Genomic DNA, 16,441 nt, shown 5'->3' with positions numbered 1-16,441 from the left:
ACTTGTCTCTGTAACATTTACACCAACAAATTCTGCTTCAATTGAAGATGCAGTTTCCACCTTCATGAAGCAGACCTCTCCACAACACCATCCTAAAACCAGCAACTTTTGCTTCTGTGAGCAAATAATTTTGTCCGCTGTCAAATATCTGACCCCCTCTGCCTCCCTGCTTGCGCTTTAGTTGCCATCTACCCAGGCCAACAGTATCCCCCATGAGCTTTGAGTCTTTGACTGTGTACAGCACAGATGGTTTCTTCCTTTGTAGAAGTTAGCTAGCAAATTTTAAACTGCCCCACAAAGCCACCAGATTTTTCCCTTGAGGTGAGCTATTTGTTCCCCCCACCCCAAAGATATTTCTTCTATCCACAGAGGAGCAGTTTAATGTTCCTTCAAAGTGTGTGTCCAACAGATGTGGCAAACCTTTCTAAAGGTGGCAGCAGTTATGCTTCTGCCTTGAGCAACTGTCCCTACCATTTAACCCCTGTGCTTGGCTGGCTTGAATGTGCATGGATTTGCCCATCCAAGGCAGGAGTTTCAAACACTGAAAGCCAAGAGTTTGAGATTGAGCTACAGTCCACCCTTATCCCAGCAATGAAAGTAATCTTTGCGTTGAAGAGCAGTCCAAAGGGTGCAGATCAGATTTTTCCTCTGAATGGATACATCCTCATGTACTTTACCGAGATATATTCATCCACGCCAAACACGAAGTTTAGACTTGGCCTACACTAAAATGTTTTAGTTCCCTGTGCCGGTAGTTTTGCACTCAAGCTGGTAGAGGCTAACAGATTGCAACTCCTTAATTGCATAGCTAATTTCTTCTCACAATTTCAACTGTCCTTGAGCCGACCATGCAGTTAGACATCACCATAGCTAGCTCTTTTGACAGCCAAACCTTCAATTTCAGCATTCCCATTGCCAGTTGTCCTTGCTCAAAGCAATCATTTTCTGTCCCTTCACTGAGACAGAACCTTTGCCAGGGCCAGTGCTTTATTCCCTACAAGGGCCAGTTCCTGTCATTCCATGGCCAGCAATGTTTAGCTTTCCTATGGACATCAGTTTTTGTTTTCCGAGCGCCAAAATATTTGGGCCTTCAGCTGAGCCAGCTTTTTCCACCTCTCGGCTGAGCTTGTTTCTTGCCTTTGCCAGAGTCTGGCATTTCTTTCTTTTTATGAGTCACCAAATTAATCAACAGGGGTTTTAAAGGTTTCTTCTACTGTGTGCCCCACAAAATAATTAAAATAAAAAAATTATGTTATTCCAAACACATTGGCACAAAAAGACAGAGTTCCATAGATGCTCTGAAGAGAAATTTGAAATATTCCAGTACTTCAGTATGTAGGGCAGCCCCCAGATATATTATTTTTGTGCAGCTTAGTTCTGCTTTCCAGGCTGAGTTTTTTTGAGGGCCTATACTCCCACCCAGCAATGAAAACATCACCCTGTATCCAGCCCACTCGAGACACGGCAACAATATACCCTGGGCTGCTTTGCCAGTATTGCATGCCATAGCAGTTATTGATGCCTAGTATTGTGTCAGTATTGATGATTGTCATCCTGTTCTTCCCTAGTATAAAGGCAGGTCCACTGTTTTATAGTACACTTGCCATGTCATTGCACTCATTAGAGGATAAGAAGTAATATGATGATAAGAATCCTATGAAACCAGCCAAACTACATCCCCTTCTGTCTGTTCACTACACAGTGATCCACCTCTGAGGTTGACTGGTAGTGGTGGACTCTGGAGTGTCCCAAACCTTTTGCTACAGTTTGACCCTTTCTTTTTTTTTTTTTTTTTTTTTTTTTTTTTTTACACCTCTCCCCCATCCTCTGGCACACCTCACCCCATCCTCTGGCACACCTCACTCTACTGTGGACACACCTCACCCCATCGTCTGCACACCTAATCTCGTCCTTTACACACCTAACCTCGTCCTTTACACACCTAACCTCGTCCTTTACACATCTAACCTCGTCCTTTACACATCTAACCTCGTCCTTTTCACCCTGTCCTTTGTGCGCCGCACTCCATCCTTTACAGAGGATCGGTTGCTATGGGGACTCTTATAGTAGGGGCTAGCCTGGGATTGGGCAGCCTGGACTAAGAATGTTTATGGGAGTTGTAGTTTTACTTCTGTTAACTCTTTGGCTGCTGTTTTTGATGAGTAAAGGAAGAGAAGCATAATCCGAAGCCTCCGGTCCTGACATAGAATTTGCAACACTTCTATCCGTTACTCCTAGTAACCTGGACACACACATAATAGACAATGTATTCTCTCCATGTTTGCATTCAAACCATGGGCAGCCGTCTCACTGTAGGGGATGTGAAATATGCAGGCAGGGCGTGTGCTATATTTACTTAACAAAATCTGTTTCTCAGTAGTAATCTGATCTGTATATTTTCACTGAACCTTGGTGTAGCCTCCTTTGCCTTTTTGTGAGAACCTCTTGCTGAAAAAGATAGCAACCTTCTTTGCAACCAACGGTGCAAGCACCACTTTTCATATATTTTTGTAAATACCATTAAACTATTAGGCAACGTTATTTATCAACATTTAACCTACTAACCGGGTGAACCAATTTCTATAATAGTATTGCTATAATAAATTATATATATATATATATATATTTCATGACTCTTCTCTGCATGTGGAGGTGGTCATTCACAGCCTTCAGCCAAGCTCACATCTGATCTGAGCTCAGAAAGAGCTAATACACAGTTTACCGTTTTCCAAAGCGTCCCACTACAAATCCACTTACTAAATGTTAGATTCCATGTTAAACGTTTAATGGAATCTGACATCTTAGTGCAACATGTCGATAATGATTTTCTTTGACTTACTGAAACCAGGTCCAATGCAAATTACAATATATATATATATATATATATATATATATATATATATATATATATATATATATATATATAATACTTGACAACAGAAGATCAGGCAAAAGAACTTTAACACTGACGTTCATTAAACCTGAGATGTTCTGTGTTGTACATAAAGATGTGCGACATGTAACATTAGACCTAGCAGTGAAGAATAGTAGTAACTTCTATAAGGTTATTGATAGAGCTGACATCCAAAAAAAAAATAACTCAGCCGAGGCTGCCTCAAGACAGAACAGACAATGGTAAAAGGTCAAACATTGCAACCTAGACGTACCCACAAATCACAGTGCAAAACTTTTAGCGGCACTGTTAGTTAATAAGGCATTGTTTTCACAATCCTTCTACTATTATTTTTTTAACTTCAGTATTTTAGTTATTAGGCCGCTAAAGATTAGTTTTTACATAAATAAATACCTGCTGACTCTTGAATCTGAATTTTAATTAATTCGGGTTTTATGTTTTAATTTGCAAATATATTGTAGCAAATTGGTTCCTTCCATTTAGTACTGAATTTCTCGCTTTTGACTACCAGCTTTTTTGATGTTTACTTGAGGTTTATTTTGAGTGAGTCTCACCACATGAGTCTCCCTCAGGGTAAGTTTATGGTAATTGGACTGAGTGCATTAACCACAAGTGTTTGCCTTTTAAGATAAGGCCGCTGCTGCACAGCTAAGGTAAGATACATGGTGCATGCTACACGTGTAAGTCTACTGCTGAGTACTGTGTCCGCTGGGTGTGGAGCATGTGGGACAGTGTGGGAATGGGCTTCCTGCGCTGCCCCCACCATCTGCATCAGGTGTGCCCAGCTGGGTATGGATATCTGGTAAAGAAAGGGAAACTGCCAAACAAAAGACCTTGGCTTGGGTCTGTGACAGAGCTGAATCACAACAGATGAACCAGCTCATAAAAGTTTCATAGTGCTTGGGCTGGTGCACCCCATAATTCTCTGTGTGGGCTAATTTGCCTATTTTATGCTGGTTGTGGTAGCCCGAGGATGGCAAGGGCACTACAGCCCCCTGTGAATGTTATTAAGAAAACTATTCCTAAGTCTAAGGAGACTTAAAAAGATTACCTCAGGTCAGGCTTACCTTATTTTCAGGCACTCTGGAGCTGAAGCTTTGGGTGTGGGTGCCACTTGTTGTTGGCCCTGCGGCTGAAGTTTGCACCCTGTTGATAGTAAACACAGTCTCTGGCACCCATATTTATGGTTGATACGAATGTATTTGGTTACCTAACTGTATTAGTGACTAACATTATAATAAATGCTTATGACTAATAATGCTTTGTTTACTCATATTAGTGGTGTTACAATGTTCATTCATGGCTGATTCTGTTAATGTTGTGACACCCTGCCAATAGGTCGAATTCAACTTGTGTGCCTGATGGTAATGGTCTCAAGTTCCAATCCCATTATCGGACTGGACTAAGGGTAATCATGCAATAATTTTGAATAAAATATGTCGTAGCTAACGTGACAGAAAGATTAAATTCTATTAAGGACACAGAGGTGAGGATTACAATCTTCTTTCTTCATTTCATTATTAGCAGCCAACACGAACTACAATAGACTTCATTTGCAATGCACCCAGGAGAGAAGTCACAGAATCAACAATAAACAATCAGACGGTCACTGGATATTCATAGTCCTAAGCTTCTGTTTCTGCCCCCTCCCTTTCTTCCTGCAAGTGCTGGAGGAGGGAATCCTCTTTAATCTTGCCTTGTCTCGGCGGATCCTATGAGAATATGAACAAAGTGAATGAAATTTGAATCCATGTCCGTCCCTCGTTAGCGAGTAAACAGTATACAAGGCATTATAATACACTCTCACCCAGAAAGAAATCATGAAATGCAATTGGAAGAAGGATCCATAGTTCCTTCAACCATGAATATTCCTGCTGGGAGGGGAGGGGTGAGGTATTGGGGTTGTAGGGGTGGGGTGGGGGATCAAGGTGGGTTAATTCTCGCCTCTGTGTCCTTAATAGTATGAAACCTTCTGTCACGTTAGCTAGGAAAGTTTTTTCATTCTGTGGCAGGATTACGCTGGTTTAAAGCTTATTCACGACCAGCAAAGCAATGCTGGGAACTGGTTTAAAATAAAACCTCTTTAAAGGTAGGATCAGATGACCAGTCTGCAGCATTGAGGATGTCCTCTAGATGAGCTCCGAGGGAGAATAGCCCCTCTGACAGAACATGCCCCAAAGTTTGCTGTCTCAATGCCTGCTTCCTGCATTGCCCACTGGATCTATCTGGCAATCGTCCGAGAGGGAAAGCGTAACTGGATGGACGGAATGCGGAACCAATCAAACATTCACCCCCAGTCACAGATCTGGGTTTAATCCATCCATTATTTTGTTCACCATGCCACCCCAGTTTGAACCCAGCCATATGCAAATCAGTCTTGACCCTGTTCCTCATGGGAACAGTCCAGCCCGAACTGCCAGGCCAGGTTCTCCCTGGACCGGAAACCAGCATCCTGGGACCGGTTTCGGGGTTTCACCCCTCATCAGCCAGGCTAGCTTGAATCCAGTGGCACAGTGAGCCCGGGACCCACGACTGGGCATACCTGGAGCACTTAGGGCGGCAAAAGCAAAGCAAAACACAAACGCTGTGGGAAAGCGTAACTGGATGGACGGAATGCGGAACCAATCAAACATTCACCCCCAGTCACAGATCTGGGTTTAATCCATCCATTATTTTGCTCACCATGCTACCCCAGTTTGAACCCAGACATATGCAAATCAGTCTTGACCCTGGTCCTCATGGGAACAGTCTAGCCCGAACTGCTAGGCCAGGTTCTCCCTGGACCGGAAACAAGCATCCTGGGACTGGTTTCACCCCTCATCAGCCAGGATAGCTTGAATCCAGCGGCACAGTGAGCTCAGGACCCACATCTGGGCATACCCGGCGCACTTAGGGCGGCAAAAGCAAAGCAAAACACAAACGCTGTGGGAAAGCGTAACTGGATGGACGGAATGCGGAACCAATCAAACATTCACCCCCAGTCACAGATCTGGGTTTAATCCATCCATTATTTTGCTCACCATGCTACCCCAGTTTGAACCCAGCCATATGCAAATCAGTCTTGACCCTGGTCCTCATGGGAACAGTCTAGCCCGAACTGCTAGGCCAGGTTCTCCCTGGACCGGAAACAAGCATCCTGGGACCGGTTTCACCCCTCATCAGCCAGGCTAGCTTGAATCCAGCGGCACAGTGAGCCCGGGACCCACATCTGGGCATACCCGGCGCACTTAGGGCGGCAAAAGCAAAGCAAAACACAAACGCTGTGGGAAAGCGTAACTGGATGGACGGAATGCGGAACCAATCAAACATTCACCCCCAGTCACAGATCTGGGTTTAATCCATCCATTATTTTGCTCACCATGCCACCCCAGTTTGAACCCAGCCATATGCAAATCAGTCTTGACCCTGTTCCTCATGGGAACAGTTCAGCCCGAACTGCCAGGCCAGGTTCTCCCTGGACCGGAAACAAGCATTTGTGTTGCTAATGTCGCCCTAAGTGGGAAGGGTATGCCCAGACGTGGGACCCATGCTTCCCATGCCACTGGATTCAAGCTAGCCTGGCTGATGAGGGGTGAAACCCCGAAACCGGTCCCAGGATGCTTGTTTCCAGTCCAGGGAAGACCTGTCCTGGCAGTTCGGGCTGGACTGTTCCGATGGGGAACAGGGTCAAGACTGATTTGCATATGGCTGGGTCCAAACCGGAATGGCATGGGCAGCAAAAAAACGATGGATTAAACCCAAATCTGTGACTGGGGGTGTGTGTTTGCATTGTCAGCACTCCGTCCATCATCCTTTTGTGTTGCTAATGTCGCCCTAAGTGGGAAGGGTATGCCCAGACGTGGGTCCCATGCTTCCCATGCCACTGGATTCAAGCTAGCCTGGCTGATGAGGGGTGAAACCCCGAAACCGGTCCCAGGATGCTTGCTTCCAGTCCAGGGAAGACCTGGCCTGGCAGTTCGGGCTGGACTGTTCCCATGGGGAACAGGGTCAAGACTGATTTGCATATGGCTGGGTCCAAACTGGAATGGCATGGGCAGCAAAAAAACGATGGATTAAACCCAGATCTGTGACTGGGGGTGAGTGTTTGCATTGTCAGCACTCCGTCCATCATCCTTTTGTGTTGCTAAAATCGTCAGAGAAGAGCCTGCTCTAAACTGCTTGCATAGAGCAATGAGCAACTGTTGTTCTCCATGGGGGTGTACATCCTCCATCATGGCTTTGTAAGCCTTGATGCATCTTAACACAAAAAGTTTGGGGGAATCTGGAAAAGAAGGATAATTAACCATTCTCAAATCACATTGCGTTCTAGAAATACGAAGCCCTGCCGGACACCATTCGCCCACAACAGATTTATGAGATTATTAGCTTGCCTGGGTTGGTGTCTGACGATCTCTGATTAGCGCATTGTTAGCGCAAGAAGTAAATACAGACCCTTTAGGGCATAGAGGATCCAGACATGTGGGGGCACAATGAACACGTTGATCCCGGACAGCCACGCTGACAGGAGTATTCAAAATGAGCGCCCCGGTCAGAATCAAAAAGATAAACCAAGCGCATTGAAGTGGCTCCCTCTAATGGCCAGAGGCTGACGCCGCACCGGCCCCAGACGCTGAAGCGCGTCAGGAAAAAACACCTGACAGCAGCCACGAAGGAGGGACAAGAGTTCCAAAACGAAACAGCTAAGGGAAAGGAAATATGTTTATGTTCAACACAGCAAGTAACAGTCAAGAAAAAGGATTTCGCAGCAGCCCGCGGAGGAGCCACGAGCTCTCCCGTGGACACACCACAAATACCATCTATTATGTGACAGCGGCAGCAAAGGAGCGAGGAGTGTTCTTGTGGCTGCACAGAAAGCGGCAATAATTACTGCCAAATATAACAACAGCAACAAAGCTAATAATGAGTACAAGAAAAAACCAAGAGGTCAGAGGCACTTAACTCAACTGTCGAGCAGCGAAGAAAGAGGAGGCAGCAAAAGGGGCATAGGACTATGAAGATCTAGTGACCGGCTGATTGGTTGTTTATTGTTGATTCTGTGACTTTCTTCCTGGTTGTATGGGAAATGAAGTCTGTTGTAGATAGTGTTGGCTGCTATTAATAAAACAAAGAAAGAAGTGCCTAAACCTCGCCTCCGATCCTGCCATAGAATTACACATGCCACTTCTTTGTAAGACTCAACTCCCTCACAAGGCTTCCAGTTTAGCAAAACACATAATTAATAAATACCACGCAGTTATAAGATCGGCCCTAGACATGCGCAGTCCACAATAAGAAAAAACATAATATTTGAGTACAAATGCCAACAGCGTAGCTTCTATTAATGAAATGTTCGTGGGTGAACACTTTTCTCTCTTTTTGTATAGAAACTCGCAACCAAAATTTGCCTATCCAAGAGGCTTAAGACTGACACAGACACATGCGCTAGTTTCCTTCATGGGGCATCCTATACTTTTGGGGCATACAGTCAGCCAGCCACACTTTACATAAATAACATAAGTGGTAGCAAGAAACATCTGCCTTCTTCCATCACAGACCTACTCCCACACGGAGCAGATGCTGCTCTACTTTCGCAGGCAGGCAACATTCTTGGTGAATTAGCCAATATGTTTGGTCCTTCACAAGAAAATTCATTACCTCAAATCACACATTTCACTTTTTCTCTCACTCGTGATGGAGGTAGCCCAAAGACCAAATAACAAGCTCATTCGGTGCATTCAGGCTCCAAAATAAATTGCAGAGGCACACAAAAAGCACTGAGTTAAGCACCAAGGAATCATGTTCGACCATATAACTTACAAAATATGTTTTTTGTACTAGCAGAAATGTTGCATCATCTCTTGTTCTTTAGCTACTGTACAACAAAGATATGCACTATGCAACACAAATACAAAGCTTCAGTGATAAAAGTAAAAAACCGAGAGCAGAGAAAAGTAGTTCCCCTTCTGTTTGGGGAAAAGGCCACTGACTCTTTCCCTTGTGCTGTTATGTTATTTATAGCGCAGGTGTATAGAACAAATACTTTGCACAAGGGGGGAAGTGAGCTTTTCCCCTGGGTATTTGTCCAATATGTTTCATGTAGAAAATGCTTGAAATATTTACTATTAGGATTTATTCTATAAAGGCATTGTACTGACTATTTTAAGGCACCAAGGTGGCTGCTTTTTAAAGATCATGTTAGTCAGCTTATGGCTGACAAGTAAGGGACTGACCTAACAGTCAGAGTGCTAGCTGGTTAACAGTTGTGCCTCCGTACAAATAAGTGTGCAGTTTACTTTAACCTATGTGAAGGATGACCACCAGAAACTGGCAGGCCTTGCTTTTCTAAGTTTTGAAGCTGCTTTATTTATATTTCCCCAAGACGGTCTGCTAATGCTGGTGCGGCTTCGAATGTATTGTGTTTGCTGTTGGTTGATTGATTTGCTTACTTAATCAGCTTCTGTAAAGAACAGCTAAAATCTAACCCTATTTATCAATTTTAGACCCTCCCTTCTGTGGATTTACAGACAGATCAATGTTTTGTACACTTTTTCCCATGTAACTATGATTTTGTAGCCTGTTGCATCCTTTTGGATTTGGTAGGACTAATAACTGTAACTGCCTTTCTCTCTTTACAACCCCAGTGGCTCCTTATTGTCCCAAAGGTAGAAATTCACCCACCGTGGAAGTTGGAGTGAGAGCATACAGAGCTGTTAAAGAGCCTTGGCTGCTCTCCTTAGACAGTGTTCAGCATGGTTTCTGTCATGTAGCACCCAGGAGCCTTTCTATAGGACAAAAATACTACCCATGTTGCACTGTCATTATATATCCAACCAAATGGCGCTATAGAAATCCACGTCCGGCAAAGCTTATTCTAACAAATCTTGTTTGTTTTTACTGTTGAGGAATAGCAAAATCTTAAACTGATGTTAAACTGATCTTTGTATATTGTTTGGAACAACAAAGACGGAGTAAGGTTACCCACACAAACACATTAAGCAATTGCAAGTGAAGAAACGTTTTGGAGCGTGTAACACACACATCACCAAAGTATTGCTTTAGCCTACATTTAATTAATCAATGAGAAGACTATTTCTGTGTGATAATCAATGTTCTACCCTACTTAAATTTATGTTGAGACACTTCTGTCTGTCAATTATTTTTGGTTTACATCAGGACAAGCATACAGATGATGATTGTCTTCAGCATTCGGTTTATCTAATACACTGCATGCTTCAGGAAATCAAATGAGCTGCATTTGCGACTGGTAAGAAAAGACATTGGGGACTGGTAAATAGACTGTTCAAACAGGAATGAGTTTTCATCACAGGAATGTCTGTTTGATGGCATGTGTGGCTGTAGATACACCTGCTCCACATACTTCTGCCATATAGTGTTGGGTCTGGAAGATTACAAGCTGGTTTTCTTTGAAAAGTCTTTTGAGTCACGAGGTATAGTGACTCCTCCTGTTGCTGGTAATGTGCCTGGACATCAACTCTCGAGTCTGGTCATGTTTCATCGAGCTCTGGGTCGAGGCCATCCTTTCAGACTCTTCCATTCGGGATACCTTCCCCCATCGTCTGTATTGTTTTTTCGAGCACGTATTCCATTCCTTGTGTTTCGGGATGAGAAGTAGTCACCCATCGGATCAACATGTTCTGACAGAAGCCCTCCTTCACATCCCTATACACCTGATGCATCACAACCTCGGGCAAACACTACCAAGTCCAAGTACTCCCGTTCGGAGTAGCAACTGCACCACAGGTGTTCACAAAATGTCAAGCAGGCGTAGCAACTTAATTAAGCAGACAAAATATTCACCTTTTCTTTTATCAAGATGGCTGGCTTCTCCAAGCCAGCTCTCTCAAAAGTTGCCTACATCACATTCAAGTCACCATGACTTGCTTCATCAACTAGGATTTATTATCAACACTTCCAAAAATCTTATCTACAGCCTCTTCAGATCCAACCCTATCTAGAGGCTGTTCTGAACAGATCCCGGTTAATACGGCCTTTATGGAAGGACTTAGAGTTATTCTTCCAAGGATACCTCCAGTACCTTCTTGGAATTAAAATATTGTACTTACAAGGCTTGTGTGCCCACCATTTGAGCCTTTACATGCATGCCCTGTACTATTTTTGTCTTAGAAAGTGGCATTTCTAGTTGCCATCACTTCACTGAGGCGTGTAAGCCAGCTCCAGGATTTAACTCTGCAAGAACCCTTCTCACAAATACACATGGGTAAAGTAGTTCTTCGCACAACCCAAAATTCTTGCCAATGGTGGTATCTTAGTTCCACTTATTCAGTCTATTGAATTGCCTGTCTTTTTTTTCCACAACCAGATTCCGTTGCTGAAAGAACTCGCCACATTTTAGAGGTTAAGGGATGTTTATGTTCTGCATTGATAGAACTAAAACTTTGAACTTTTAGAAAGACGAAACAGCTTCTTGATGCTTTCTCATCACCACGCAAAGGCAACCCCATATCCAAATCTGGCATTGCCAGGTTGATTGTTAAATGTATCCAACCTGCTATGCTAAAGCAAAAAGACCATTACTTGTTCCTACCAGAGCACACTCCACTCATAAAAAAAGGAGCAACTGTGCCCTCTTTAGGAAACATCCAAAGGCTATGTCTATCCCACACACCTTCACTAAACATTTTGTGTGGCTGTTTAAGCAAGCCAGAAAGCTTAATGTAGGACAGGCAGTGCTTTGTATTCTTTTCCAGACCAATCCAACACCCACAGATTAGCCACTGCTTCGGGAGGCACTGCTTGACAGTCTATGGAGAGCATGTGTATCTGCAGACACACAAGCCATCAAACGAAAAATGTTACTGATCCAGTAAGCATCTCTTTGTGGCATATAGTGCTGTAAATTCACATGTGCCCACTGTCCTCCCTGGACACCTGTGGCTGTTGCTGTCTCTTCATAAATATTTCTATATTCACTTGCATGGACATCTCTATCTTTACACTTATAACACACTCCATTCTCACCCACCTGCAGGAAAATAATCGAACAATGGGGTTGATGCCCATGTGCATTACCAGCAGCAGGAGGAGTCACTATGCATAGGTGATTTGAAAGACTTTTTGAAGAAAAACAACTTGTAAACTTTCAGACTCAAACCTAGATGGCAGAAGTATGCTGAGCATGTGAATCTACAGCACTACATGCTACAAATGGATGCTAACTGGGTAAGCAACATTTTCCTTCTTTGGGCAGACTGACTCCTGAATGTAATCCGTATACTTACTGATACAGTCTAATTTTTTCTGTGCTATATTAGGAGTGTATTATCTGCCTAGTTTGTTACTCTCAATGAATATTTGTTTGCAACGTGTGGTAGAACTATAAGCTTATGTATTGTGCTAATATGAATTGATACATGTTTTTCCTATAAAACTGATGGTATCCTTTAATTTGATGTCTTTCTTACTTTGCACCTTAGTTACTAAATGAAGCTTTTTTTAATCAAAGTTATGCCAAATGCATGCATGTGTTGTTTCTGACCAATTCATGCACACGTCAAGGCAGACCGTGGCAGCTGAAGCCCAAGCTAATCATGATAGTTATTTGGCTGCAGACGTCTTGTTTGCGTAACACTCCAAAAATGGCGTAAATCTGCAGAACAAGGGAAAGTAATGACAAGCACTTTGCTGTGATTTATAGCTCAGATACCTCATCTACCACAATGACATCTTCCTTCTCTGAATAATTGGTGAGCTGGTTCGGCTTTACACTGCATTGCTATCTAGCCTCTTTACAAAGTAGTTTGGTTGGTGTACGTGACATCATTGATGTTTACCCAAGCTCGCTCCTTGCTACACTCTCATCATACATAATTAGACAGTTTGGCATGCAGCACATAGTGCAGAAAGTCATCTGTAGTTTTATTAGTTTTTCTAATACATTTACTGATTTCAAATTGTAATTCAAACATACAGTGATAGTCACAAAAAAGAAAGGTGATGGGAGAAGGTATGTTGGAACACAAGGGAGAGCAAAACCGTAATCTTCTGTATAGTATAATGACGTTTAAGGTTAAGTCTCCATACTCTGCTGCTGTAAGTATTGTGCCGGTTATCCTTTCCTAGCTGCATGGGAAGTCCTGTTTTATAGCAGTCAGCATTGCTTTTGTATTCTTCTAGTTTTTTAGAATGCTCTTTTTGATTATATTGGCTTGATCACCCATGTCAACTGTGAAGCGTGTTTTCAGTGCATTTTGGGCAACTCATTGGCTAAAACAATTTGTTTCTCCCCCAAAAAATTCTAAATTGATAATAAACCTTATTATCTTCTAAACAAGTGGATTTTTCATTCCAAGAGGTCTTGACAAACAGCTTTACAATAAAAAAGGAGTAAAACCTTAACATTACATCCGAGGAAATTTGAGTGATGCTAACCACCAGCTCCCATTCCCTAGATCACCCACCCTCCCCAAAGTATTACTTAGTTATGAAAACTTTGGCTATTTAATGAGGGGAAGTTTATGAAATATCAAAATAAGATGTGATGGGTAGGCTAGAGTTCTATAGTGACTACACGTTATATGTCAAACCGTGATCTTGTAGTTCATGATGGGATTCTCTTAAACCATTTTAGTCCCCAACTATATATTTTTTAAACCAGAGATTTTTATGGTATTTCTAAAGGCATGTGATTGTTCCAGGTACAGCCATTGCTTGGCCTTTGACTCCTAATTAATCTAAATTGCAGTTCTAAGAAGTATATTTTCAGGTCATCAACTGTTAAGCCTCTTTAGGTCTGGAGTTAGCCACGACCTTTAGATATTACTTAAATCATGTGTAGGTAGTTCTACTTATAGTGGATGGCAGCCCTCTTCAATCATTGATCTGTTGTCATTTACACTTTTCTTCAACCCACTACAGCATACAGTATGGGGAAATGGGTATGTCAACTTCAACTATTGGCTAGCTTCACTTTGATTGCTGATACTATGCACAGCCTCAAAGAGTACATCCGTTTCTAAAATAATTTTCTTTAGTGCTAGTGACCACTTTGGCATTTGATGCTTTTTGAGATCAAAACATCTTTTTGCTTTTAGAGATGTGTTTTTTGTGTAGGTGAGGGCCCATCAGCTCCCTCAAGTTTCACAAAAAAAAATCACAAAACAAGCATTGACAAAGCCAAAAGACTGGCAGCAAACTCCTGACCTATTGTCCTATTTTGCTGTCAAAAGTATATATTTAACATGCTGAGTAATTTATTGGCCTTGTTAAGTTAAACACTTTATCATGTGAAGACTAGCCAACATGTCTTCGTCTGTGTTGGGTAACAAACACCTAAAAAGGATGTGGTTCCTGGACAAATAACCACATCTGCATACCAACTGTTATTCCTGTCCAGGAAATAACATATTGGCTCAATTTCTGTAAGCTGTCATATCTGTGGGTTTAGGATAGATATCTATATTTATGCTTCTTTAGCTGTTACTGATCACCCCCCCCGTTGATTAGGAAATCACTTTGATGTTTTCTTAAATCCTCCAAACTGCTTGTGCTTTTCAGGGCATTTCCCCTTAAATAATCTTGAAGTTAGAACAGCAGTATCCAATTCTTCTTGCATTCACAGCAGCAATAATTATATAATTTGACAAATATGTGAGTTTGTGCTGTTAAGCCTCAACTGGCAATCCCTCAAACTCTCTTCTGTCCCTTATCCTCGAAGCAAGTGGTTCATTGATCAATTCAGTCGCCACAGTGAAGAGAGGAGACCCTTGGCCTTTCCTTCAGTCTAAGGTTACCAAGGGTAATTGAGATTTCTCTTTGAATATTTATAATTTTCTGTAGTTTGTTTACTAAAATGTAGATCCCATATACATTTGTGAAAAACGTATGTGTACTAAAGGAGCACTCCTTATGCTGAAATGCTTACCATACTACAAAATGAACTCATTTGAAATTGCTTTCCCTTGGGGCAGACTATCAATTTTCTTGCTGATGTTAGTAAAAATGTGTTTGTTTGGTCACGTATTCAGCTTGGTCTTGCTGAACTAAGCTTTGCATGATGAATTTTATTCTGAAAGCCTAAATATCTTCAAATAATTTGGCACTAAGCTTTTTGTATATGATGCACATTGCATGACATATTTATGGATTTTGTAATTAAATTCAAACCAGCCCCCATGATTTACAGAGTTATGTCCTTTGGGTGGAAAGATATTTAATATATTTTTTAGGGGTGAAATAAGGTGTCCTACAAAAAGGTAATAAACTGTGCCTAGAAATCACACTGCTCCAATAAACGTTCAAATGGTATCCTCAGTCTCTTTAGTGTCAACTGTAGAGTGTTTGAAGGAAACGTGCGGATTATTGTAAAATTATCAAAAAAATGAATCTTGTCTTATTTTAGCAACAAGGTGCTTTATTTTAGCTGTAAGCTTGACTTGGATGTGTATGTTTAAATATATTTTTGCACTTAATTAGCCTCAGTCATTGCTTCAGTCGAATAGGTCATGCACAATTAATTCAAAACAGTGACAACAAACCTCAATATTATATGGATGAAAAGTTGAGATATAAAGCTTCCGAAAGAAGGATTGAGATGTGAAAGGTGGGGTGGGTCCATGGTTTGGGTGCTGGTGAAAAGAAAGATTTAAAATGGGAGGGAGTGCACTTTGGGGTTTGCTAGACAAGTTGGGTTTGTAAAGTAGGGCGAACTGTCTAGAACAGTGGTTCCCAACCTGTGGTCCGGGGACCCCTGGGGGTCCACAAAGCCTCCTCAGAAAATAAACTAAAATTAACAGATTAGGTCCCCAGCTTTCAGTTATGGCTTAGTAGGGGTCCCCGGATTCCAATAATGATAAAGTGGGGGTCCACAGATGTGAAAAGGTTGGGAACCACTGTTCTAGAAGGAACATAAAATGAATAGGTAAAGACAACAGTCAACCTGAAAATCGATTATTGTGGGAATGAGAATGCTGGTTGCCCTGACTGCTGTGAGGTAATACATTTTGTAAATGATCTATCTTGAACAAAACGGACATGAAAGATTAAAGAATGCGCAGTGAAATAAATATTAGGGAGCCAAATATGTCCTAGATTTGATCGCAGAAGTGCTTTACAAAAAATGAGCAGATGGAAGGTGGTTTAGGATTGTGTGGTAAAATGTAGTAGGGAAAAAAGTATTTGGAATTATTATTATTATTATTTTTTATTTTTTTAGAGTGGAAGACGGCCATGAGTTAATAGTGGAAACGTCAGAAGTGTTGTGAAAAAAAGAGAATTATATAAATGTTTTCATAGGTGAAAATAGGAAATTATGGCTGACAGTTGAAGAGGTATAAATAAAGAAGTAAAATAGGGAGACCACGACTGGTCTGGCAAGATCACTAAATTGAAGAGGTTGTGGTGGAAGAATGAGCCTTAGCTACAGAATAAGCCTAAGCCTAAGTAGAAGTGTATTAGAGTAAAGGACCAAAGAGACCCAGGCAACAATGTGGCTGAAGAGAGAAGATCAATCAGCCCGGCCAATGCCATCAAGACGATTTCTGACGGAGGCTTGGCAGTTTAATTTGAACA

The 16,441-nt window shown here is 42.0% G+C and overlaps 1 protein-coding gene across 1 annotated transcript in view; it reads left to right on the top strand.

Moving 5' to 3' along the window:
• Nucleotides 1–16,441, top strand: part of HIBADH (3-hydroxyisobutyrate dehydrogenase) — a 410,015-nt gene that overhangs the window by 58,779 nt on the left and 334,795 nt on the right. The window lies entirely within an intron of this gene.

Source organism: Pleurodeles waltl, chromosome 10 (assembly GCF_031143425.1).
Source record: "Pleurodeles waltl isolate 20211129_DDA chromosome 10, aPleWal1.hap1.20221129, whole genome shotgun sequence".
Classification (NCBI taxonomy): Eukaryota; Metazoa; Chordata; class Amphibia; order Caudata; family Salamandridae; genus Pleurodeles; species Pleurodeles waltl.
Note: the sequence above shows the minus strand (reverse complement) of the source record. Positions and strands in the feature narration are given on the sequence as shown.